The sequence below is a fragment of the Ranitomeya variabilis genome, chromosome 4, assembly GCF_051348905.1.
Source record: "Ranitomeya variabilis isolate aRanVar5 chromosome 4, aRanVar5.hap1, whole genome shotgun sequence".
Taxonomy (NCBI): Eukaryota; Metazoa; Chordata; class Amphibia; order Anura; family Dendrobatidae; genus Ranitomeya; species Ranitomeya variabilis.
The window spans coordinates 490480120-490507081 of NC_135235.1; positions in this window are offsets into that span (position 1 = coordinate 490480120).

A 26962-nucleotide genomic window follows, 5' to 3' on the forward strand; every position below is an offset into this window, starting at 1 on the left:
CAGGAAAGAACCTGCTGCTAAGTAATTGGCGGCACTATATGGCGGTATGAACCAGCTCTGTTAGCTTCACAGAGCAGCCGAGAAAGCAAAGCTCTGTGCCCTGTTAGACTTTCACAGAGGCACAGGCTAACTACCCAAATGAGATCAGTCAGTGGTCATGCATGCACACAAAACTCCTCGCCGGAGGTGCGAGCATTCTAGGGGCTTATTTCAGCCAGGTCCCTGAATACACACAAACACAATCTCCTCGCCGGAGGTGCCAGCATTCTAGGGGCTTATTACAGCCGGGTCCCTGAACACATACAAACACATGACCACACTGGCGCAAAGCACATAACTTGGGAAGATACTAGTGCATGGCCGTGCGGCCATGCGAGCCTTAAATAGCTGCAGCACGTACAGGACCTTCCTAGAAGGACAAATGAGAGGCTGCTACAGAGCCTGCGCACCTACAGGACCTTCCTAGAAGGACCAATAGATTTGGCTGCAGTACCTGAGCATGTGACCCTTGATCTCCACTGAGAGATCTTACCCTGGGCATGCTCAGTGTGTGCAAAGCAGGACTTAGTCCCAGAAAAGCCTGCTCACCGCAGATCAGTGCAGGGTACAATAGCAGAGCCTGGAGAGGCAGCAGTAACCCTTTGCACAGTATCAGTCTTAGTGAGACGCTGGGACCGACATCTCCGCTGAGCAGGCTCCACTGCGGCCGATTCAGAATGGGAGACCGCAGCAGACATGGATCGAGATTCCCCCTGTGCAGCAGAGGAAACTCGACTCCTAACATGGCCCCCCCTCCTTGAGCCTCGCTACGCTCAAAAGCTGCAATGAGCAGCGGAGCCCGAATGTGCTCCACAGGCTCCCAGGTTCTATCCTCTGGACCGTGACCCTTCCAGTCCACCACATAAAATTTATTGCCACGTACCACCTTGCACCCCACGATAGCATTCACCTCAAACTCATCCGTGGATGAACCCGACGTCCTGGCAGATGACTCAGAAAACCGGGACAAATGAATGGGCTTTAAGAGGGAAACGTGAAAAGTATCGGTGATACCAAGGCGTGGAGGAATAGCCAAACGGTAGACCACAGGGTTGACCTGTTCCAGAACCTTGAACGGGCCAATGTAGTGAGGCGCAAACTTAGTGGACTCAACTCGCAGCCTGATGTTACGAGCGGAGAGCCACACTAAGTCACCAGGAGCAAAGGTCGGAGCGGGGCGCCGGTGTGTATCAGCCGAAACCCTCATTCTCTCCTTGGAGGCCCGGATGGCAGCCTGTGTGCAGTCCCAGATGTCACGTGCCTCCACCGCCCAGTCTACCACCCTAGAATCGGTGGATGACACGGGCATGGGCACAGGGACACGCGGATGCTGGCCGTAATTAAGGAGAAAAGGAGTCTAACCAGTGGAATCGGCTACGGTGTTGTTCAGGGCAAATTCCGCCCAAGGTAGCAAAGATACCCAGTCATCCTGCCTAGCAGAGACAAAATGTCACAAGTATGTCACCAGAGTCTGGTTGGTTCTCTCTACCAACCCATTTGTCTCGGGATGATATGCAGAGGAGAGATTCAGCTCTATGCTGAGTAAACGGCAGAGCTCTCTCCAAAACCGAGACGCAAACTGGGGACCCCGGTTGCTGACAATTTTATCAGGCATTCCATGTAAGTGGAAAATATGTTTTATGAACAACGTCACCAAGGCCCGTGCAGAAGGTAACCGTGGAAGCGGCACCAAATGCACCATCTTAGAAAAATGATCGGTGACTACCCAGATAACGGTGCAGCTACGAGACTTGGGTAAGCCCACCACGAAGTCCATCCCGACCATCTCCCAGGGCCTGTCTGCCACCGGCATGGTGTAAAGTAACCCAGCAAGCCGTTGCCGAAGAGACCAATTCTGGGCGCAGGAGACACACGCCCGAATATAGTCCCCGACGTCACGGGCCATATGCGGCCACCAGTACGTCCTCGCCAAAAGCTCAGATGTCCTCTTGGTCCCAAAATGTCCACCCACTCTGGACGAGTGAGCCCAAGAGAGAACCTCCAGTCGCAAATTCACTGGTATGAAAGTCTTGCCCGGGGGCACGGACTCTAGCGAAACCGGAGCCACAGTTCTCAGGCTCTCAGAAGGGACAATAAGTCGAGGCTCCTCCTCCTCCTCCTCAGATGACACTATGGAGCGGGAGAGAGCATTATCACGAATGTTCTTCTCCCCGGAGAGAAAATGGTGAGTATAATGGAACCGGGAGAAGAACAGGGACAATCTAGCCTGGCGAGAATTCAGCCGCTGGGCCGTCTGTATATATACCAAGTTCTTGTGGTCAGTGAACACTTGGAAGGGAAAGCGAGCTCCCTCCAAGAGGTGTCTCCACTCTGAAAAAGCCAACTTCATGGCTAGCAACTCCCTGTCCCCGATGGAATAATTCCTCTCCGCTGGTGTGTAGGTCTTGGAGAAGAAGAAGCAAGGATGCTTCCGACCTTGAGCATCCTTTTGGAAAAGGACTGCTCCAGCACCAACGGATGAGGCATCCACCTCCATGATAAATGGCTTATCTACATCAGGGCGATGTAGGATGGGAGCACTAGTGAAGTGTGACTTAATCGAGAGAAAGGCCTTGGAGACCTCCTCTGACCACAACTTGGGATTTGCTCCCTTCTTGGTGAGGGCAACCAAGGGAGCTACCAAAGTTGAGAAGTGTGGAATGAACTGGCGATAGTAATTAATGAACCCCATAAAGCGCTGCACCGCTTTAAGATAATGGGGCTCCTGCCAGTCCATCACAGCCTGTAGCTTGGCAGGATCCATAGCCAAACCCTGGGCAGAGATGATATAACCAAGGAAAGGCAAGGACTCCTGCTCAAACATACACTTCTCCAACTTGGAGTAGAGGGAGTTTGCCCGTAAGAGGTCGAAGACTTTGCGAACATCTCTCCGATGGGAGTCAATATCTGGAGAGTAGATGAGAATATCATCCAGTTAGACTACAACCGAGGTGGTGAGCATATCCCAGAAAATGTTGTTCACAAAGTCTTGGAAAACGGCTGGAGCATTACAGAGCCCGAAGGGCATCACCAGGTATTCATAGTGCCCATCCCTGGTGTTAAAAGCCGTCTTCCATTCGTCCCCCTCACGGATGCAAATCAGGTTATAGGCACCTCGCAGATCTAATTTTATAAATACCCTTGCTCCCCGTAGCCTATCAAAAAGCTCAGATATCAGGGGTAATGGGTACTTGTTCTTAACGGTGATGGCGTTAAGACCCCTGTAGTCTATGCATGTACGTAAGTCTCCAGTCTTCTTCTGTACGAAGAAGAACCCAGCCCCTGCAGGTGACACTGACTTCCTAATGAATCCTCTTGCCAGATTCTCTTGGATGTACTGAGACATTGCCTCCGTCTCCAGGAGAGATAACGGATAGACTCGACCCCGGGGAAGCTCAGCACCAGGCAAGAGGTCAATAGGACAGTCATAGGGGCGGTGAGGTGGAAGGGTCTCCGCAGCCCTTTTGGAGAACACATCTGCATAGGGCCTATAGTGCTTGGGGAGAGAGGAAAGATCTGCGGGTACCTGTGTTGTAGCAACCTGAACGCACTCCCTCTGACATCTACCCTGCAGGATTTACTCCATCCCAAAATTCTCCCTGAGGACCACTCTATATGAGGAGAATGATAGCGTAGCCATGGTATCCCCAACAGGACCTCATCAATTCCCTCAGGAATGACTAATAGGGAGATAATCTCCTGATGTGATGGAGACACAGAAAGCGTGATAGGAATGGTTTGGTGGGTAATCTGTGAGGGTAGTGTCGACCCATTTACCACTCGAACGGTTACTGGTTTGGTGAGCATAACCAGGAGTATTGCGTGACGCTGGGCGAAAGCGGATGACATAAAATTACCCTCCGCCCCAGAGTCCACGCATAGCTCTACCATAAGAGTGGATGGGCCTAAGGTAATTGTCCCCTTGAAGGACAACATTGAGGCAAACGTCGCCATGTCTAGTGTACCTCCTCCAACTGCCACTAGACGCTGACTTTTCCCCGACCGCTGAGGACACTTGGAGGCAAGATGTCCTGACTGCCGGCAAACATGACAGACCTTATGTGCACGAGCGGACTGGGACTTGGATCCCACTCATGTCACCTCTATGGCCTCTTGTGACTCGGACGCCTGGACTGGAGATTCCAGAGGTCAGGCGAAAGTGGGAGCCAGCCGAAACCTCTGCCTACACTGGGCTCGCTCCAACCTTCACTCATGAAAACGAAGGTCTATGCGAGTTGATACAGCTATGAGCTCCTCCAGTGTGGCAGGAATCTCCCTAGTAGCCAAAGCATCCTTCACATGGTCAGCCAGCCCCCTCCAAAATACGGGAATGAGGGTTTTATCTGGCCATTCCAACTCAGATGCTAATGTCCGGAAGAGAACCGCAAAATGGCTGACCATGGTTGAACCCTGAGTCAAAGCCAGCAGTTGGAGTGCTGTATCATGGGTGACTTGAGGTCCTACAAAGACCTGTTTCAGAGTGTCCAGAAACCGAGGAACACTCCGCACCACATGATCGTTGCGCTCCCACAGCGGCGTAGCCCACTCCAACGCCCTGTCCGACAAGAGAGAGATTATGAATCCCACCTTTGCCTGCTCTGTGGGAAAACGTGCAGCCAGGAGCTCGAGGTGTATACCACACTGGCTCACGAAACCCCTACAGGACTTACTGTCCCCAGAGTATCTCTCAGGCAATGGGAGGTGAGATAAGGTCGGAACAGAGGTGGCAGTGGGTAAAGCTGCTGCAGCCACGCTAGCAGCCTGAACAGCTATTGCGGTAACATCCACCGCCGAGGTTGCACGCTCAAGAGACGCCAACCGGCCCTCCAGCAGCTGGATGTACCCCTGCAATTGCTGTTCATCTGCCATTACTTAGCCAGATCCTGGCGCTAGTATACTGTTAGGGTTGGCGGAGCGCACCGAATATATTTATTAGATGGGATTGGTGCGTTCGCAACCCGGGATCCACCGTGCAGGAAAGAACCTGCTGCTAAGTAATTGGCGGCACTATATGGCGGTATGAACCAGCTCTGTTATCTTCACAGAGCGGCCGAGAAAGCAAAGCTCTGTGCCCTGTTAGACTTTCACAGAGGCACAGGCTAACTACCCAAATGAGAGCAGTCAGTGGTCATGCATGCACACAAAACTCCTCGCCGAAGGTGCCAGCATTCTAGGGGCTTATTTCAGCCAGGTCCCTGAACACACACAAACACAATCTCCTCGCCGGAGGTGCCAGCATTCTAGGGGCTTATTTCAGTCGGGTCCCTGAACACACAAACACATGACCACACTGGCGCAAAGCACATAACTTGGGGAGATACTAGCGCACGGTCCGTGCGGCCATGCGAGCCTTAAATAGCTGCAGCACGTACAGGACCTTCCTAGAAGGACCAATGAGAGGCTGCTACAGAGCCTGCGCACCTACAGGACCTTCCTAGAAGGACCAATAGATTTGGCTGCAGTACCTGAGCATGTGACCCTTGATCTCCACTGAGAGATCTTACCCTGGGCATGCTCAGTGTGTGCAAAGCAGGACTTAGTCCCAGAAAAGCCTGCTCGCCGCAGATCAGTGCAGGGTACAATAGCAGCGCCTGGAGAGGCAGCAGTAACCCTTTGCACATTATCAGTCTTAGTGAGACGCTGGGACCAACGTCTCCACTGAGCAGGCTCCACTGCGGCCGATTCAGAATGGGAGACCGCAGCAGACACGGATCGAGATTCCCCCTGTGCAGCAGAGGAAACTACTCCTAACACCCTTGATATGCCTAAACAGAGGAAACCCCCCACCAGTGACTCTGGAAACTAGACCACCTAAGGAACTTATCTAGATGTGTGGTGTGCACTTTGAACCCCCAAGTGCTTCACAGGAGTTTATAAGGCCCGGGCATGAAAATAAAAAATCATATTTTTTCCACAAACATGATCATTTAGTTCCCAATTTTTTATTTTCCCAAGGGTAACAGGAGAAATTGGACCCCAAAAAGTTTTGTTGAAGTGTTCGATGACTGACCAAACTTTAAACAGATGGTCAAAGTTGGGGTCATCTCGTGGGGACACTGTGCATTATCGGTATAATGCAGGAATTTGTGGATGGCCTCAAAATGCGTCCGGGCCATGACCATTTGGAACACTGGAGTGTTGTATAAAATATCAACACTACAATATTGCCGAATTTCTGGCTTCTTCAGAATCCCCATATGAAGGACCACGCCCCAAAACGGCATAATTTCAACAGCATCTACAGGAGACCAGTTAGAATATGATGAACTGGGGTTTTGTTCCAAAAATTGCCGAGCGTACAAATTAGTTTGCTCTAACATGAGGTTAACAAAATCCTTAGAGAAATTTACTTTGAAAAAGTCTAGTTCTGTGAGGCCGGTGGTGTAAAACTTAATTCCTGATTCTGCCACAAAATCAGGAATCAGTGGCTCACAATTTTCGGGGGGGCGAGGTCCATATGGGGTTCGAAGAGGGGTGCGCTGGTTCATTTTCAGGAGTGGGAGCTGCCTCATCTTCTGTCCTGGGACATCTGTGTGGCGGTTCTTTAGGACCCCAGGAGGAAGATGAGGAGGAGGAAGAGGAGGATGAAGAATCCAAAAAGTATAGAAATGTGGGATCCTCTCCCTCGCTTTCAGTGTTGGAGACAAGGAAAGCATATGCCTCCTCCACTGAATAGCGCTGTTGGGACGAACGTGATGGGCAGGACATTGTTTTGGTGAATATGGTGCTTTGTGTGCACTTTATTTATAACTCTATGTGAATGTGTGGGAGGTAGTGATTGGTGCAAACTATTATCTGAAAAGAAAAAGCTAAAGGAAAAAAGAAAATAGGGAGAACTGCGTCACTTATCAAAATTTGGAAGCTGCTGGAAGTGAACATGGGGGTGGCGCAAGGGGGGTGGAAAAGAAAAATGTAAAACAGCCGGCACAAGCTCTGATAAGTGAACTGCATCAGTTATCGAAATTTGACGGCTGCTAAATGCGCGCACAAAGGCGGCGCAAAGGGGGGTGGAGGGGGAAAAAGAGGGGGATGGGGTATGGAAGGGATTGGGGTGGATGAAGAGAGATCGAGCAGGGACCAGGGAATCAACACTTATGGTTGTAGTCAGGTGGCGCAAAGGGGGTGAAAAAAAGGAAACTGGCAGGCACGAGCTCTGATATATGAACTGCGTCACTTATCAAAGTTTGGAGGCTGCAGGATGTGCATACGCAATTGGTACAAAGGGGGCTGAGAAAAAAAGCGAGCACGAATGTTAATCGGTGAACTGCGTCACCAATCAACGGTCGGCTGATAAATGTGTGCACAGAGGCAGCGTAATGGGGATGGAGGGGGGTAAACTGGGGGAAGAGGGATGGCGGAATTGGGGTGGATGAAGAGAGACCGGGCAGGGATCAGGGATCAACACTTACGGTTGTAGTCAGGTGGCGCAAACGGGGGTGAAAAAAAAAAGAAAACTGCAGGCACGAGCTCTGATAAGTGAACTGCGTCACTTAACAAAGTTTGGCGGCTGCGGGATGTGCACACTGGGGTGGCGCAAGGGGAGGTGAAAAATAAAGGAAACCAGCAGACACAAGCTGGGGCTGAACTGCGTCGCCAATCAACGCTCGGCAACTGCTAAATGTGAGCACAGAGGTAGCGCAAAGGGGGGTGGAGGGGGGTAAAAAGTGGGGGAAGGGGATGGGGGATTGGGGTGGATGAAGATAGATCAGGCAGGGATCAGGGTTTAATACTTACGGTACTAGTCTCTCTTCTTTCTTTTTGTAGTTGCAGGATGCCGATACAGTTGAATGCGGTGCGCCCTGGGGGGCCGGGCTGGCACCGGGCCCCCCTGACTTATGGCCCATGGCTGTGTGGGCTGGGGCCCCCTGGAGGAGCGGGGACCTTTGTCTGCCAGCCTTAATAGCGTACAGTTTTAGATGCAGCTTGCGGCTAACTGCCTGCTATTAAAGTGAAATGAATGTTCACCCCTCTCCATGCTCATGGGGGCATGGGTAAGGGTGAATATTAATTTCTCTTTAGCAGCGGGGACAGGCTTTAGCCACAGCAGATGGCTTCTGCCTCCTGTCACCCGCTGCTGCACCGCTGTCACCGAGGGCCCCCATAGCAGCTGCGTAGTGTGCCACTGTTAGCGACACTCCACTGGCTGGGGGACCCTGGAGCAGCGGGGGCCCTAGGCAGCTGCTGGCCCTCTATGCCAGCAGGTGTCAGTGCCTGGGCCCACTGGAGAATCCTCCGGTCCTCCGGTGGGCTAGTCCAACCCTGGTTATATGGTAAATAAACACACAGCCAGAATAAAATCTTTTAATTGAAATAATCACACAGACTCCTTTATTGAATTTTAATATACCTGCATCGTCTAAACGCCGACTCCTTCAATCTCCTACAACAAAAATAAAATAATAAACCAACATAAATACCTCCTGTCCGCTGTAGTCCATTACCGAGTGTCCCACCACGATCCCACGTGTAGAACAGTCACATCGGGAGATGTGACCGCCCTACACAGCCTCCGGTGATACATTGACAGGAGGTAATCCTCCTGCAGTGTATCACTGAGAGTTCACCGGAGTTCGTGCTCTCACTTACAGTACGGCACTACTGCGTGAGAATTTTCTCATGCAACTGTGCCGCAAGTGAGAGCTGGTGCTGATTATCTGATGCACTCCAGTGAACTTTCACAGCAGCGCAGTAATACACTACGGGAGGGATTACTTCCTGTCAGTGTATCGCCGGCGGCTGGGTAGAGTGGTTACATCTCCCGGTATGTTCTACATGTGAGATCGTCGTGGGACACTCATTATTAAATGGACTATGGTGGACAGGGAGTATATCTTTGTTTATTTTAAAATTGTTGTTGCAGGAGACGTGGGCATCGGGGATTAGGTGTTTAGTAAGTAGGTATATTGTATGTAATTATGTAAAAAAAAATTTTACAATTGAACACAGTCGCCGGATGACGGGACTATTCTCTCATCATCAACTCATGCTGTCAATGTTGTGACAGCAGACATAGCCGGATGAGAATAGTAGTCCCATCAGACGATGCCTGGGTACACATACACACAGACACCCGCAAACAGACACCCGCAGACACACACACACACACACACAGACACCTGCAGACAGACACACACACCTGCAAACAGACGAAGTCACCTGCAGAAAGACACACACCCACAGACAGACACAGACAGACACGCACATATTCTCCGCCCAAACACTCTTCCACCTTCCTTTCTGCAGCGTTTTTGGCATGCAAATCCGCAGCAAATCCACAAACCTTTATACACCTGTAGTTTGGCTGAGGATTTGACTGGCTCAATGTAAGTCAATGGGTGCAGAAACGCTGCAGATCTGCAAAAAGAATTGACTTGCTGCGGAAAATAAAACACTGATGTGGCGCCCCTGAGGTCTGGTCGCCACAGAGGTACTACACCTCATCCAGAGGTGTGGTACTCCGCTCTCCGGTAAGGATGGGGCACTACCCAGGACCCACACACTTGCATCCAAGATCATATCACTTTAGCCTGGCAAGCTGGGCAGACCCTAGAGAAAGGGGCAGGATCTCACTCAGGCAGGAAGAGGAGTGACAGTTGGAGGGAAAGTAGTGAGAGACTGTGAGAGGAAGTAGATGGAGTGAGACATGCAGAAAGGACTCCCAGAGAGAGCGAGCTAGAGAAAGGTGAAGCTACAGAAAGAAGAGAAAGAAGGGGTCCTAAGGGCATGGGTAGTGAGCAATCCTCCCATGGGGCACGTATCCACGCCGACCATAGTTGAATGGAGGGCCTAGGTCACAGTGGGAGAACCGGCCCCAAAGACTAGTGGAGGACTACAAGGCTCAGGTAGCCAGCCGAAGGCTGTGGTATCTGTATGTGCCACAGCCACATCCCCATATATTCACTGAAAAGGCAGGCATATAGGATCAAGGGGACCAAAAGGACGTTGCCCAACAAGATCAGAGGCTGCTGGCTTAGGACACTGTGTGTGAAGGCGCAGGGCAGGAGAGGTGGGAGCCAAAGCAGCTAGATGGCCAGGAAAGGAACACAAGAAGGGGGTTCTGGCAAAGTGTACCCCGTATTACCTAAGAGCTGGCTGGACCACAGACCTGGAGGACACAACACCCCAGGTGGGGACTGCATCTAAGAACTGTGTGCAAACGTGTGGAAACTGAACCTGCTTTATCCTCTGAATTATTGTGGTGTCACTTGCCCTGCACTACAATATTCACCATTGACATTAACACCTTAAATGCCCTGGGACTAAGCTCTACTGCAGCGCCCCAGAGTCCTGGTCCTTGCAGTAACATCGCTCTGCTGCTAAGGGGAGTGATGGTACGTCTGATTGCACTAAAAGAGTTCACCTGACCAGGTATCACAGTCACATATTACACTTCACACTCTGGCCACCAGGGGGAGCAAAAGGTTCTATGTATTAGGCCACTCCTCACACTCTGGTAAAACTGGGGGTTGGATAGGAAGTTAGGGAGAAGCTGACTGGATTTTGCCCAGGTAACATCTAGTGAGAGGAGAGCGTTACTTGGGAAGATTCAGGGGGGGGGTCCCTGTCAGGGGTGGGATCCTGGCAGAGGCCTAGCACAAGACAGATCGTTACGGAGCCGTGCCTGCACCTCATTGCGGCGGCATCCTAAGAAAGGACACGAAGCGAAGTATATTGTGGAGAAGTGAGAAACGAGATCACAGCACAAAGGTGATAGAACCAGAAGGAGTCATGCCCCGAGATCGGCAACATCCTTCTGAGGCGCGTAGCCGGCAGCCAGAACGCCGAGGAAGTAATAGACTCTACGCATTACTTTGAACTACGGCAGAGCAGTTAACTCTAGGTTGGCTGCCTCACCTTTTACATGTATTGAAGACAACGGAGGCAATTGTGGGAGAGGGGCGTCTCTAGGGTCCCTATAAAATAACTCCAGGCCTGCCCCGTCATACGGGTGCGTCCTATCCACATCATCTGGGGGACGGAGAGAAAGAACAGAAACATACACGACAGTTGTGAGGACTATCCCGTGGTGCTCAGCAGGGAAGTACTACAACACCCAGGCGCTAGTAGGTAGGCTACTGATTTCCACCTGCAAAGGGAACTCTGGATGTGCCTTCGGACCGACCAGTCTCAGCCAGCCCTGTTAGCAGTGCTCTGTATTGCGGATGCCGAAGCCTTCAGTAAAGAGGTAAAAAGACTGCAACCCTGTGTCCTCGATCTACACCGTCACCTACACCTTTAATTGGACGCCCCTTAGCAGGGCCATGGATCGGGTCAGGCCACTGTGACATCCCCAGAACTGAGAGAGACCCGGTACTGAGTACCCCGCTGTCCTGCGCTTGGGGGCTGCTCCACTACCTGTGGAGAGCTGTAACAACTCTGCTGCATCACCATCAGCCCCAGCAGTCCCTTTAAGTAGCGTCTGCCATCCGTAGCCGAGTACCACAGGTGGCATCATGAACAATTCCCCTATAAACTTTATTTTTCCACTTTTATTGGATGCCCAGGGCCACAGACCGGGCCACTGTTGCTGTGACAGATCCCTTTAAGAACCGTATGACCCGGCTCGAGTACCCCAGCGGGCGCTTCACTGAGAAGCAGAATGGAATTCACCGCAGCATGTGCACACCAATTCAGGATTCCCATTGATTAACAGCAATCCTTGGGGGTTTGGTACAATTCCGTGCAGAAAAACGTTGCAGAACAGCAACAAATCTGCAACGTGCGCACATAGTCATAGGCCGCCGAACCCAAACAGTAACACAGACGTACAGTAAAAAGGTCTCTGGTATGAACCCCGAACTTTACCATTTGGGTTCACTAATCCCTATTCCATTCATTCAAAAGGCGTCATTGAGAATCATTCCTTTACATTAACACACCATTACTTACAGTTGTAAGTGTTCGGTGCCAGCATTTTTGGAGATTGATGTAAAGGTAAACTTGTATTTTTAATGCATTTAAAAACAATGGGTCTATGTAGCATCCACCACAGAATGTCAAAAAGTTGTGACTGAAACACTGGACTACATTTGGTTCAAGTACTATAGAGTTTCTCCCTGTGACCTGCACTATTTATGGGATATTTAAGATCTTTTCTTTTTATATAAACTGCTACCGTAATTAACTAATGAAACTCAGACGAACGGCTTATTCATATTGCTATAAAGATCTCTTTTGTTAGGTCGTTTGCCATTGATTTTCTGATCACTTAGCAATGGATAAATGTTCTGTGACATCATGAATACTGAATTTTTAAAATAAAATAAACTCATTAATAAAACACAATACTACACAGGAAGAATATATTACCCAACAATGCCTATCAGTAAAGGAGGACTGAGTAAAAATACACTTATTAATTAGCTAAACAAGGCGGGAGCAGCATACATTCCTGCTAAAGCTTGGATACTGTGCTTCTTAAAAGGGTATTCCTAATTTGTACATCTTTCTCGAGAATGGAGCGCTGACTTGCATCACTGTCGGCAGAGAGGTGGCTGAAAATTCTATTTACGAGGGGTATGTATAGGAATTCTGCATGAATAGGAATTCTCATATATGTATAGGAATTCTGATCATCCTTTCACTGACAGCAGCATGCAAAGAGACACGTTCTTGTGATAGATGCATGTGCCATTGACAGGATCTGCATAAACTATACATTGATGGATTATCCTTTGACATGTTATAAATGTATGAGATTGGAATACCCCTTTAAAGAGAAACTGCAAAGTTTCTTATTTACAATAAATGGTACTATAAATGAGTCTAATGGGTCAAAGTTGCTCATACAATTTAGCTGTTGGATGAGAACTCATTGGGTTTTCAACTATTTCGCCTGACTCCACCATACCCATAAAAGGGGAGTAAGCTGCCTACAGAGACCTCTGGTCAAGCTTATCTCCCATGAGAACAAAATGATTAGGCATGTTGAAAGCCAACTACCTGATACTTCTTTCCCTGATATCTGAGCAAGGGGTAAAGTTGGGTGAAATAGATCCTTATTAGATAGTTGGCTGGTTCCACCAAACTTGGTGGGTTCAGACATGATTAATCTAATGTGTATGACCAGTCTACTGAGTGTATTCTAAGGATTAACTGAGGCGCTACCACTAATGAACAATCCAACTTTTAATGATCCAATTTAGGAACAGGGTATTTTCTAATGATCATAGTTGACTTGAATTTGACAATCCTCATTCACATGTCATTGAGGCTGTACAGTGGTACTATGAAGCTGTATCAGGCTCTGCAGCTGTGCAATTCTACACAAAGTGTTAGAACAGAGCCAGGGCCCCTGCACAAATCCTCTTCTCCCTCCCTGCAGAGGCGCCGGCGTGTTCATTTACTCATCCATGCATCTCATGTATGCTTCCTTCTAGGACCTGCACATGGCACACAAGTCTCCTGGGAGTGTGCTTAGGGTGCACACTTCCTGCTTCTTAAAGGGCCAGCGCACACACTTCTGAAAACGTCCCTTGCCAATAGCTGAGAGATATCTGACATTTAAGGCACCCTCCCCTATTGGGAGGTGCCTTTGCAACTTCAGTATTCAGTCTGTTTCCTGCTACCAAGTTGTAAGGTCCTTGCACCTGTGCTGAGTCCAAACCTGTTCTGTTCTGTCTTCTTGCCCTGTCTGAATTTGACCCTCTCCATCCTTCCCTGTCCAGTCTGAAACAGAGCCTGTCTGTCCTGCCTGCATTCAGTCCTGCCTGCCCTGCTTGAATTGGTACCTGACTGCCCTGCTGCATCCTGCTCCTGGGTCCACCCTTCCTCTACCAAGTCTGGAGCCTGATCTGTCTTGTTTGCACCTTTATATTACCCTCGCCAGTCTAGTCTAAACTTGCACCTGTCCCTTATCCCATACCTGAAGCCATTCAGTGTTCCTGAACTCATCTGGTCCATTCCTGATCCGGTACTTGTTCTGTCTACCAGCCGCACATTCCTCTGTGTTCTAGTTTCTTGCCAGTCTTGCTTCCCTACCCTTTGGAGGTCAGCTGCGGCTGCTCCGAGGTCTGCCCTTGAGTAGCACCTTGCATCCACATGGGATCGAGTCTAACTACACCATCAGGGGCTCTAGTGTTTGCTTAGTTATTCCCATCCAGGCTCTCCCTGGACCGTGGCACAGCGATTCCACAACCACGTGTGTAACACAAAGTATGGTAATGCTTTTAGGAACTAAAGACCCTGTTCAAACAGCACGTTAATGGAGCATGCCACATTTTTTCTGTAATTCATGAGTAATTTAGCATATAAGATGTTCCTGATGGAAAGTGGAAACATACACAAGTACTGCAAAGGTCCAAAACACTTTATAAGTGTGCAATTATGGTTAAGAACCTAGCAAGCCTGTAATATGGCAGTGCTAATCTATATATATAATTCTCTAAGGGTCACTTCCATCTGTCTGTCTGTCTGTCACGGATATTCATTGGTGGCGGCCTCTGTCTGTCACGGAAATCCAAGTCGCTGATTGGTCCCGGCAAAATGCCCACGATCAATCAGCGATGGGCACAGTCAAGCAGCGAAATGGCCGCTGCTTACTGCCCTGCACTCAGTGTCCCGTCCATACTCCCCTCCAGTCAGCGCTCACACAGGGTTAATGGCAGCGTTAACGGACCGCGTTATGCCACGGGTAACACACTCCGTTAACGCTGCTATTAACCCTGTGTGACCAACTTTTTACTATTGATGCTGCCTATGCAGCATCAATAGTAAAAAGATCTAATGTTAATAATAATAATAATAATAATAATAATAATAATAAAAAAATGGTTATTGTCACCTTCCGACGTGGCCCGCTGTCCTCGGCAGTGCAAGCGGCAGGTTCCGGTGCCAAGGATGCTATGCGAGAAGGACCTGCCATGTCGTCACGGTCATGTGACCGCGACGTCATCACAGGTCCTAAGCGCATAGCAACCCTGGGACCGGAAGCTGCCGTGTGCACCGCACACAGGCTCCAGGACTTCAAGGGCCTTCGGAAGGTGAGTATATGTTTATTTTTTATTTAAATTCTTTTTTTACCATGCATATAGTGCCCACATTGCTATATACTACGTGGGCTGTTTTACATACTGCGTGGGCTCTGTTATATACTACATCTCTGTGCTATACACTATGTAGCTGGGCAATATACTAAATCGCTGTGCTTTATACTACGTAACCTGTGTTATATACTCCATGCGCAGTGTTATATACTACATCTCTGTGTTATATACTACGTGGCTGTGCAATATACTACGTAGCTGTGCAATATACTGCGTGACTGTGCAATATACAACGAGACTGTGCAATACTACGTGGCTGTGCTATATACTACGTTCTCTGTGTTATATACTACGTGGCTGTGCAATATACAATGTGACTGCGTAATATACTATGTGGCTGTGCAATATACTACGTGCTCTGTGTTATATACTACGTGGCTGTGCAATATACTACGTAGCTGTGCAATATACTACGTGACTGTGCAATATACAACGTGACTGTGCAATATACTATGTGGCTGTGCTATATGCTATGTGCTCTGTGTTATATACTACGTGGCTGTGCAATATACTATGGCTGTGCAATATACTATGTGACTCTGCAATATGCTACTTGGCTGTGTAATATACTATGTGGCTGTGCAATACACTACGTGGCTGAGTTATATACTATGTGGCTGTGTTATATACTACGTGGCTGTGCTATATACTACGTGCGCTGTGTTATATACTACGTGGCGCTGTTATATCCTACGTAGCTATGTTATATACTACGTCGGTTGTGTTATATATACTACGTGACTGTGCAATATAGTACGTGGCCTGTGCTATATACTACCTACATATTCTAGAATACCAGATACGTTAGAATTGGGCCACCATCTAGCGAACTTTTATAATTTAGTTATCTTTTTTACATGAGACTTTAAAAAAAATAAATGTTATATATTAGCAGAGTCTGTTTTTTAATTATCAGCTTTTACTTTAACCCTAGAATGCATACCTGGGGCCTCGCAGGCCTGCTAGGTTAATTGATTTCTATTTTCTGCAAGATTACTTTAGTTAGAATTCTGAAACTCTAGGTATTCCTCAGGTATATAAATGTTAGTAATTTCCAGTTATTCATATATTTGTATGTTACAGGCATTTCGGTATAACAACTCTTTTTTGGGAATACCCCATATTCACATACCTGGGGCCTTTTAGGCCTGTACTAGGTTTACATGTGATTACAAGAGATGTTTTCTGTAAATTTTTTCTAATTATATTGTAGATGAGGTAGTTTTGTGTGCTAACTTAGAAGGAAAACGTATCGCTTCAGTAAAATAAAAAAATTTGAAAAATATAACAAAAGAGGAAATGTATGCATATATTGCCCTTATAGTGAAACTCATCCAGAATTCCATGCCAACTGGAAGGACAAGAGACGTCTATTCTTGACGGAACTTTGCTATGTACTTTTAATGCCTACTATGATGGAGCAAAGCAACATGAAATGCTTGCCAAGGCAAGCTACGGAAGCTATGATCCGATGTAGTATATATTTTCAGGAACATCCAGAGCCAAGAAAAAAAAATAAAGTGTTGTTATATCTGTCCAGGAAAGGAAATCTGAGCATATCTGTACGCTCCTTAGCTGGGGTCACCAGGAGGTCAGATCCATTACGGATCCCCTCCTGGCGGACCTGGCGCCGCTAGTGGGAATGCATCCTTACTTTGCAATTTCAAATAAACTTTGAAAAGTATTTTTATTTGAGTTATTCCACGTTATTTGCACACAGGTCTAAAAGGCCCCAGGTATGTGAAAGTGTAGATTTCTATGGTTGCATGTTCTAGGGTTAATCTGCTGTTGGAGTATGTCTTAAAGGTGATATATACAAATTTCTGTTGGTTAAATAAATAGCATATATTTATCTAGCATTTGTGCGACTAGCGCAAAGCCTACAGAGATGCGCAGATGTATCTCTTTACCAGTAATTTTCCTGGTTCTGCTTTTGGCTTGTGTCATAAAGGCAATATTACAAAAAATACTCTGCTATTGGTTAAATGAATAGTGTATCTTTATCTTGGAATTGTGCGACTGGTGCAAAGCATGCTGAGATATGCAAACATGACTATTTACCTTTAATTTTGCAGAGTCTGCTGTTGCCGTTTGTCTTACAGGGAATTTGTACATAACACCTCTGGTTGGGGACTTGTGAAAAATAAAGCCAGGAAATGTTTTTTTCAGAATGCATTTAATATAGGAAAGGGTGACGTTAAGTAATGGGGACATGGATGTCGTGGTGCCCACCAAATCAGAAGGTGATTGTATCTCGTTCTAGCTTCCTGCCAAAATTTGGTCAGCGTGGCGCTCCGCTATTGAACCCAGACAAGTGAAAGGATGTTGTGGGTTAGGATGGCAGACAAAGGCTCCAGTGTGTTTGCAAGCAGCACCACTAAGTCTTCACGTGGTACAGTCTCAGTAGCCAAGAGGCTGGGCCTCAGAATCCTCAACCTGGCCCTCCTTCCTCCCCCTATCAAAAGTCCGAGGAGACATATGACCCCAACACTGGCCACTCTGAGGAACTGTTTATATTTCCTTGTAATTATTCAGGCCTCTAAACGTGCACCATTAAAGAGGGTCATGAGGAGGTGGAGTGCAGTGAAGCACCAACATTTGAGCACCCGTGCCAGGAGAAAGCCATGTTGTGGAAAGTCAATTAATGTATAAAGAGGTGGAGGATAGTCATGACACACAGTTGCCATCAGGTCAGCCTAAAATCACAACTCAGAAGGAGGATCAGATTGATGAATTGGAAGATGGCGTGGTCAATGATGAGGCCACTGATCCACCCTGGCACGGTGGCACACCTAGCGAACACAGCAGTCCAGAGAGGGATGGATCCGTAGCATGAAAACGGGCAAGGAGAGGTATTAGTTTGAACAGGGAGAGCTCGGCCAACTGTTCCACAAAGCCTCCCCCCACTTTACTAGATAACAGACCAAGGGTGTGTTGTTCCCCTGTATGGCGGTTTATTTCTGAAAGTCCTTTAGGCAAAGCAGCTGAAATTTGCAGTATCTGCCATAGCAAGCTGAGAAGAGGTAAAAAAGACTGCCAACCTGAGCACCACCAGCATGCAGAAGCACATGGCAGCCAAGTACCCAGGTAGGTGGGCGGAAAGCCTGGGTACAAAATCTGTGGCTGAGGATGAAACCACTGCCCATTCCTTTGTGTTACTGCCTTCTCAATCTGCTGTCCAGGAAGCAGGTGCTGATGCCTCCTACCCACAACCTGCGGTTGCACAGACACAACAGTGAGCAACCACGTCCAGTTTGTTGTCCCTGCCCCAGACGTTTTACAGGAAGCAGAAATATTCACCCACCCACAGGCCTAAACGCTAAACACCCACATTACCAGATTGCTAGCCCTGGAAATGTTGCTGTGTCAGCTTGTGATAACTGTGTCTTTCCACAGCCTCTTGGCGGTGGCAGCTCCACGGTACTCGATTCCCGGCTGCCACAATTTTTCCCAGTGTGCTGTCCCCGCGTTACATAAGCACATGTTACACAATATCAGCTGTGTTCTGGCCAATGCAGTCACAGGGAAGGTCCACCTAACCACAGACTGCCTTGGCAAAGCAGCAGCATGCTCTGATGAAGCTCATCTGTATAGGTGATACAGTTCACAACGCAGCAGAGCTGTTGAAAGGGATAAACGACCAGACCGTCAGTGGCTCTCGCCGCTGAACCCACAACCAGGTCTGGTTGTGTGCGATAATGGGTGAATCTTGGTGGAGGCTTTAAGGCTTGGCAAGTTGATACAAGTTCCATGCATGGCCCAAGTGCTGAACTTGGTTGTACAGCAGTTTTTAAAAACATACCCTGACTTGCCAGACCTACTTGCCAAGGAATGTCATGTCAGCGCCCATTTCCAAAAGTTATTTTAGGCTTTCACAAGTCTGACTGCGCTGCAGCAACACTTTAAATTGCCTCATTACCAACTGATTTGTGACTTGCCCACACGCTGGAGTTCGACATTTCACATTTTGGCAAGACTTAGTGAGCAGCAGAGCACAGGGTCTGAATTCCAGTTTTTCAATGCCTGCAAATGTAACAGTCAGCCCCTACACATTAGAACTGCCGAGTGTGTGTGGATAACTGACATATGTGAGGTTTTTCAAAACTTTGAGTACTGCACCAAGATGGTGAGCGCTGATGTCACTATTATCAGCATAACCATCCAGCTGTTCTGTCTATTAAAATATTTGCTGCAGAATCTCAAAAGAAGAAGCTTTGAAAGCCGAGCAGGTGGCTATGGAGCCAAATTTTACAGTGGCTGATACCACACAGCTCAGTCTCACACAATATCCTCAGGCCACATTAGGCGATGACAAGGAACAGAAGGAGGAGGAGTAACAGGAGTTTTTGGCCTGCGCTAAAGAGGGGACTCCCAATCCCAGCTTCATACCTTTCCGGCATGGATGGTCTGAAGAGAAGGAAGAGATGATGCGTCGGGAGGAGGAGAGGATGGTTAGTGTCCATCCAGGTGGGGACAATGAATGGTTGACTCTTTGTAGTTTGCCACACATGGTACAGTTCATGTCCAGATGCCTTTCCCAAGACCCTTGTATGAAAGACATTTTCTCCACCATTAAATATTGGCTGTGAACCTTTCTTGACCCACGGTATAAGGAGAAATTGCCTTCTCTCATGTCGGATGCAGATTTGCCCTTTTCAGTGCATGCATGCCAGAGGGCCGATGTTGCTGAGTTGCTGAAAAGATTACCCTCAGAAAACACTGCTAGCAGAGGTACTACTTCTTTTCACCCACAAGGATTACGGGGGAGGAACACACACAGCAGGTGCAACTCGGGGGGGGGCGGGGGATGTCCGCTAACTGTGCCATATTTATGAAATTGTCGCCTCAGCAAGGGCTAACTGTGGGTGTTACTTTGACCAGGAGGAAGAAGTTGACCAGGCTGACTCTTCTAAAATTGAACAAGGGCTGGATTTCCTCAAATTTTGTAAGCCCTGCGTATGACAGCAACCCAACATAAATGCAACTCAAATGTTCTTTTTGTAAGTTGTCTGAACATCCATTCCTTATCATCCAAATCCATTTTGTTCTTGAAATCACATGCTACTCCTCCTGTTTCTGCTACAAGAACTAAGTACAGGGTGGGCCTTGTATATGGATACATCTAAATAAAATGGGAATGGTTGGTGATATCTACTTCCTGTTTGTGGCACATTAGTATATGGGAGGCGGAAACTTTTCAAGATGAGTGGTGACCATGGCGGCCATTTTGGATCCAACTTTATTTTTTCAGGGTGGCACAATGGTTCAGTGGTTAGCACTGCAGCCTTGTAGTGCTGGGGTTCTGGGTTCAAATCCCACCAAGGACAACATCTGCAAGGACTTTGTATGTTCTTCCTATGTTTGTGTGGGTTTCCTCTGGGTGCTCCGGTTTCCTTTCACACTCCAAAGATATATGTACCCCTCCTCACATGTAAAGTGCCTTGAAATAAATGGCGATATAATAATAAATAATAATAATTAATATGCTCCACACACTTCTTCAGGTTTCAGCCTGGCATAGAATAATAATATGAGTAATGTCATGAAACATGCTCTCTATACATGCTGCTAGTTCGAAAATCAAGCATCACTTTTTAAAGGGAAATTAGAAATAATACCTCTGTTAGCATACACCATATACTGTTTACCTGCAAAGCACCCCAGTAGGTGGGTGGAACGCCTTGGTGCAAAATCTGTATCTGATGGTGAAACCACTGGCCCTTCCCCTGTGTTACGTCCTTCCCAATCTGCTGTCCAGGAAGGAGGCTCTGAAGCCTCTTGCCCACAACCTTCAGTTGCACAGACACATCAGTCAGCAACCACATCCTGTTCGTTGTCCCAGCGCAGCATTCAATTGTCCCTTGTCAGCATATACAGCTCTGGCAAAAATTAAGAGACCACGGCAAAATGTTCAGTTTGTCTGATTTTTTTCTTTATAGGTATATTTGTGAGTAAAATGTAAATTGTTCTTTTAGTCTATAAAATTCTGACAACATGTCTCCGAATTTCCAAGCAATAAGTTTTGTATTTTTTTCTGACAAAGAAAAATGGTCAAAATAAAAAAACAGTGCTTTCAGACCTCAGATAATGCAAAGAAAACAAGTTCATAATCATTTATAAACAAAAATACTAATGTTTTAACTCAGGAATAGTTCCCTGATTTTCAATCACAGCTTTCATGCATCTTGACATGCTTTCCACTAGTTTTTCACACTGCTTCTGGCGCAAAAATTTAAGCAGTTCTTCTTTGATGGCTTGTGACTATTCATCATCCTCTTGATTACATTCCAGAGGTTTTCAATTGGGATCAGGCCTGGAGATTGGGCTGCCCATGACAGGGTTTTGATGTGATTGTCTCTTAATTTTTGCCAGAGCTGTATGTCTCTTCCCAAATTGTTAATTAGATAGGGCATACATGTTCGTTAGCACTTTACATTGTCCGGTGCTAGGCAAAGACTATTTGTGGCTTTTCAAGGCTTCTAAATGAGAATTGTGTCTCTTTATTAAACTGTCTCTTCCCTTAAATTTTATACATTTTGGTAAAAAAATGGTGGTAGAGAATTGGCCAGTTTCTCTACATTTTAAGCAGGTTGAAAAGAAAGGGTTAATAGGCTCCATAGACGTATTCAGGCCACAGCCTTAAGGTACCTTCACACGAAACGACTTTGTAACGATATCGCTAGCGATCCGTGACGTTGCAGCGTCCTCGCTAGCGATATCATTTCGTTTGACACGCAGCAGCGATCAGGATCCTGCTGTGATGTCGCTGGTCGCTGAATAAAGTCCAGAACTTTATTTGGTCGTCCGATCGCCGTGTATTGTTGTGTTTGAAAGCAAAAGCAACGATACCAGCGATATTTTACACTGGTAACCAGGGTAAACATCGGGTTGCTAAGCGCAGGGCCGCGCTTAGTAACCCGATGTTTTTTACCCTGGTTACCAGTGTAAAAGTAAAAAAAACAAACAGTACATGCTCACCTGCGCGTCCCCCAGCGTCTGCTTCCTGACGCTGACTGAGCTCCGGCCCTAAAGTGAAAGTGAAAGCACAGCGGTGACGTCACCGCTCTGCTGTTAGGGCCGGAGCTCAGTCAGTGTCAGGAAGCAGACGCTGGGGGACGCGCAGGTGAGCATGTACTGTTTGTTTTTTTTACTTTTACGCTGGTAACCAGGGTAAACATCGGGTTACTAAGCGTGGCCCTGCGCTTAGCAACCCGATGTTTACCCTGGTTACCCGGGGACCTCGGCATCGTTGGTCGCTGGAGAGCTGTTTGTGTGACAGCTCTCCAGCGATCAAACAGCGACGCTGCAGCGATCGGCATTGTTGTCGCTATCGCTGCAGCGTCGCTTCGTGTGAAGGTACCTTTACACATAATGGAACATGGTCAATGCCACGCTAAGAGCTCTGTAGCACTGCCTGTCACCTGAGTAATACACTCCACAGACCTCATCACTCTCTGGGACAAATCCTGTAATTACTCCATTGTTGCTCAAAACCATACAAAAGATAAATTCTGTCTGGTTGGTTAGTATCCAGAAGAAGTGCATAGGCTTGTGCAGATTGGTCAATGGCACTCCTGTCGCTTTCCCTTGAGGAGACTGCTTGCACATAAAATGAGGCTTGCACATGTTCCTGACATGGGTTTCAGGCCTGATATACTGACTTCAATACAGGCCCTCGCTTGCATATACTGTATTCAGAATTTAATTCTAATGCTTTTTGTGTCTGGTAGAATCCAATTTACTGACATTGAGCATATAGCTCCCTCACCTAATGTATTATATTCACCTTACAGTGGCTTCATGCGCTATGACAGTTGCTGCGCTGGGATCCTTTAGCCGAAACTAACAGGTTTTGGCCCTCTGAAAATATCTGCAATTCATCAATAGTGAGGTATGGCAGTGGGAATAGAGTATGACACACATCTAGTCAGGGATTACTGCCTTATAAATTCTAAGCCTTGATGCTGTCGCTTTTTCATATACCGTATATACTCGAGTATAAGCCGACCCGAGTATAAGCCGACCCCCCTAATTTTGCCACAAAAAACTGGGAAAACTTATTGACTCGAGTATAAGCCTAGGGTGGAAAATGCAGCAGCTACCGGTGAATTTCAAAAATAAAAATAGATGCTCCATACCGTTCATTATGGCCCCATAGCTGTGCCATATAGTGCTCTGCACCATTCATTATTGTCCCATAGCTGTACCATAGAAAGCTGTGCCATATAGTGCTCTGCACCATTCATTATTGCCCCATAGCTGTGCCATATAGTGCTCTGCACCGTTTATAATTGCCCCATAGCTGTGCCATAGAAAGCTGTGCCATATAGTGCTCTGCACCGTTCATTATTGCCCCATAGCTGTGCCATATAGTGCTCTGCACCGTTCATAATTGCCCCATAGATGTGCCATAGAAAGCTGTGCCATATAGTGCTCTGCACCGTTCATAATTGCCCCATAGCTGTGCCATATAGTGCTCTGCACCGTTCATTATTGCCCCATAGCTGTGCCATAGAGTGCTCTGCACCGTTCATTATTTCCCCATAGCTGTGCCATAGAGTGCTCTGCACCATTCATTATTGCCCCATAGCTGTGCCATATAGTGCTCTGCACCGTTCAGTATGGCCCCATAGCTGTGCCATATAGTGCTCTGCACCGTTCAGTATGGCCCCATAGCTCTGCCATATAGTGCTCTGCACCGTTCAGTATGGCCCCATAGCTGTGCCATATAGTGCTCTGCACCGTTCAGTATGGCCCCATAGCTCTGCCATATAGTGCTCTGCACCGTTCAGTATCGCCCCATAGCTGTGCCATATAGTGCTCTGCACTGTTCAGTATGGCCCCATAGCTGTGCCATATAGTGCTCTGTGTTGTGGATTCTGTTTGTGGGCTCCCTCTGGTGGTTACTGCTGGTACTGGGTGACTTTGGTGGGTTGCGGCCTTTGGTTTCCACCTGTCCATCAGAGGCTGGGTGTTTCCTATTTTACCTGGCCTTTCTGTCATTCCCTTGCCGGCTATCAATGTATTCAGATGTGCTCTGTTTGGTTCCTGCCTACCTGCTCCCAGATCTTTCAGGATAAGCTAAGTGCTGATTTTTCAGTTGTTTGGTTTTTGTCCAGCTTGCTTATTATGTCTCTATGCTAGCTGGTAGCTCTAGTGGACTGAGGTTCTCCCCATGTGCCATGAGTTGGCACATGGGTTCTTGTAATCTCAGGATGGTTTTTTTTGATTAGGGTTTTTTGCTGACCGCTCAGTCCCCTTTTGTATCGTTCTGCTTTCTAGTTTACAGCGGGCCTCAATTTGCTAAATCTATATATATCATCTCTATGTGTGTGCCTTCCTCTCATTTCACCGTCAATACATGTGAGGGGGCAACTATATCTTTTGGGGTTCATTCCTCTGGAGGCAAGTGAGGTCTTTATTTTCTCTGCAGTACTAGTTAGCTCTTAGGCTGGTGCGTGGCGTCTAGAACCAACGTAGGCACGCTCCCTGGCTATCTCTAGTTGCGTTTGTCAGGCGTAGGGCAGCGGTCAGCCCAGGTTCCATCACCCTAGAGCTCGTCCGTTATTTATTTGTACTTTGCTTGTCCTGTGCTATCCCTAGCCCTTGGGGATTCATGACAGTATAGCCGGCCCACAAAGTGTTAATTGTTTGGGCTGAAGCAGGAGAATAAGAAGTGTTTAAGGGAAATTTTTTTTTTTTTTCCCTTCAGAGTTTTGCTGCCTAGCCCTTAATTGCTGTCTAGCTGCTTCTTACCTCCTCTTAACCCTTGAATGGCTCTGATCTTAGCTGTTTAACATGGATGTCCAGAGTTTGGCTTCCAGCCTGAGTAATCTCGCGGCAAAAGTTCAAAACATACAGGATTTTGTTGTTCACACTCCCATGTCTGAACCTAGAATTCCTATTCCAGAGTTCTTCTCTGGAGATAGATCTACCTTCCTGAATTTCAGGAACAATTGTAAATTGTTTCTTTCTTTAAAATCTCGCTCCTCTGGAGACCCTGCTCAACAGGTCAGGATTGTAATATCTTTCCTGCGGGGCGACCCTCAGAATTGGGCATTTGCATTGGCACCAGGGGATCCTGCATTGCTCAGTGTGGATGCGTTTTTTCTGGCATTGGGATTGCTCTATGAGGAACCCAACCTGGAGATTCAGGCTGAAAAGGCTTTATTAGCCCTCTCTCAGGGGCATGATGAAGTGGAAATATATTGTCAAAAATTTCGGAAATGGTCGGTGCTTACTCAGTGGAATGAGTGCGCCCTGGCTGCAAACTTCAGAAATGGTCTTTCTGAGGCCATTAAGGATATTATGGTGGGGTTCCCTACGCCTACAGGTCTGAATGAGTCTATGGCTATGGCCATTCAGATTGATCGGCGTTTGCGGGAGCGCAAACCCGTGCACCAGTTGGCGGTGTCTTCTGAACAGGCACCCGAGACTATGCAATGTGATAGAATTCAGTCCAGAAGTGAACGGCAAAATTATAGGCGGAAAAATGGATTGTGTTTTTATTGTGGTGATTCAGCTCATGTTATATCAGCATGCTCTAAACGCACAAAAAAGCTTGATAAATCTTTTGCCATTGGTACTCTGCAGCCTAAGTTCATTTTGTCTGTGACTCTGATTTTTTCACTGTCTTCCATTTCCGTTGATGCCTATGTGGATTCGGGCGCTGCCCTGAGTCTTATGGATTGGTCATTTGCTAAACGCTGCGGTTTTAGTCTGGAGCCTCTTGAAGTCCCTATTCCTCTGAAGGGAATTGACTCTACACCATTGGCTATGAATAAACCGCAGTATTGGACACAAGTGACCATGCGCATGACTCCTGTTCATCAGGAGGTGATTCGCTTCCTTGTACTGTATAATTTACATGATGTACTAGTGCTGGGTCTGCCATGGTTACAAACTCATAATCCTGTCCTGGACTGGAAAACAATGTCTGTGTTAAGCTGGGGATGTCAGGGGGTTCATGATGATGCACCTCCGATTTCTATCGCTTCATCTACTCCTTCTGAGATCCCTGAGTTTTTGTCTGACTATAGGGATGTTTTTGAGGAGCCTAAGCTCAATTCGCTCCCTCCTCATAGAGATTGTGACTGTGCTATAGAATTGATTCCTGGCAGTAAGTTCCCTAAGGGTCGTTTATTTAATCTGTCACTGCCAGAGCATACTGCTATGCGGAATTATATTAAGGAGTCCTTGGAAAAGGGACATATTCGTCCATCTTCGTCCCCTCTGGGAGCAGGTTTTTTTTTCGTGGCAAAAAAAGATGGTTCCCTGAGGCCTTGTATAGATTATCGCCTTCTGAATAAGATTACAGTCAAATATCAGTATCCATTGCCATTATTGACTGACTTGTTTGCTCGCATTAAGGGGGCTAGGTGGTTCACTAAGATAGATCTTCGCGGTGAGTATAATCTGGTGCGGATAAAACAAGGTGATGAGTGGAAAACCGCATTTAATACGCCTGAGGGCCATTTTGAGTATTTGGTAATGCCTTTTGGACTCTCCAATGCTCCGTCAGTCTTTCAGTCCTTTATGCACAATATTTTCCGTGAATATCTGGATAAGTTTATGATTGTGTATTTGGATGATATTTTGGTGTTTTCTGATGACTGGGAGTCTCATGTTCTACAGGTCAGGAAGGTGTTTCAGGTTCTGCGGGCCAATTCTCTGTTTGTGAAGGGCTCAAAGTGTCTCTTCGGAGTCCAGAAGATTTCTTTTTTGGGGTACATTTTTTCTCCTTCTACTATTGAGATGGATCCCGTTAAGGTTCAGGCAATTTGTGAATGGACACAACCTACATCTGTTAAGAGCCTACAGAAGTTCTTGGGGTTTGCTAATTTTTATCGTCGGTTCATTGCAAATTTTTCCAGTATTGT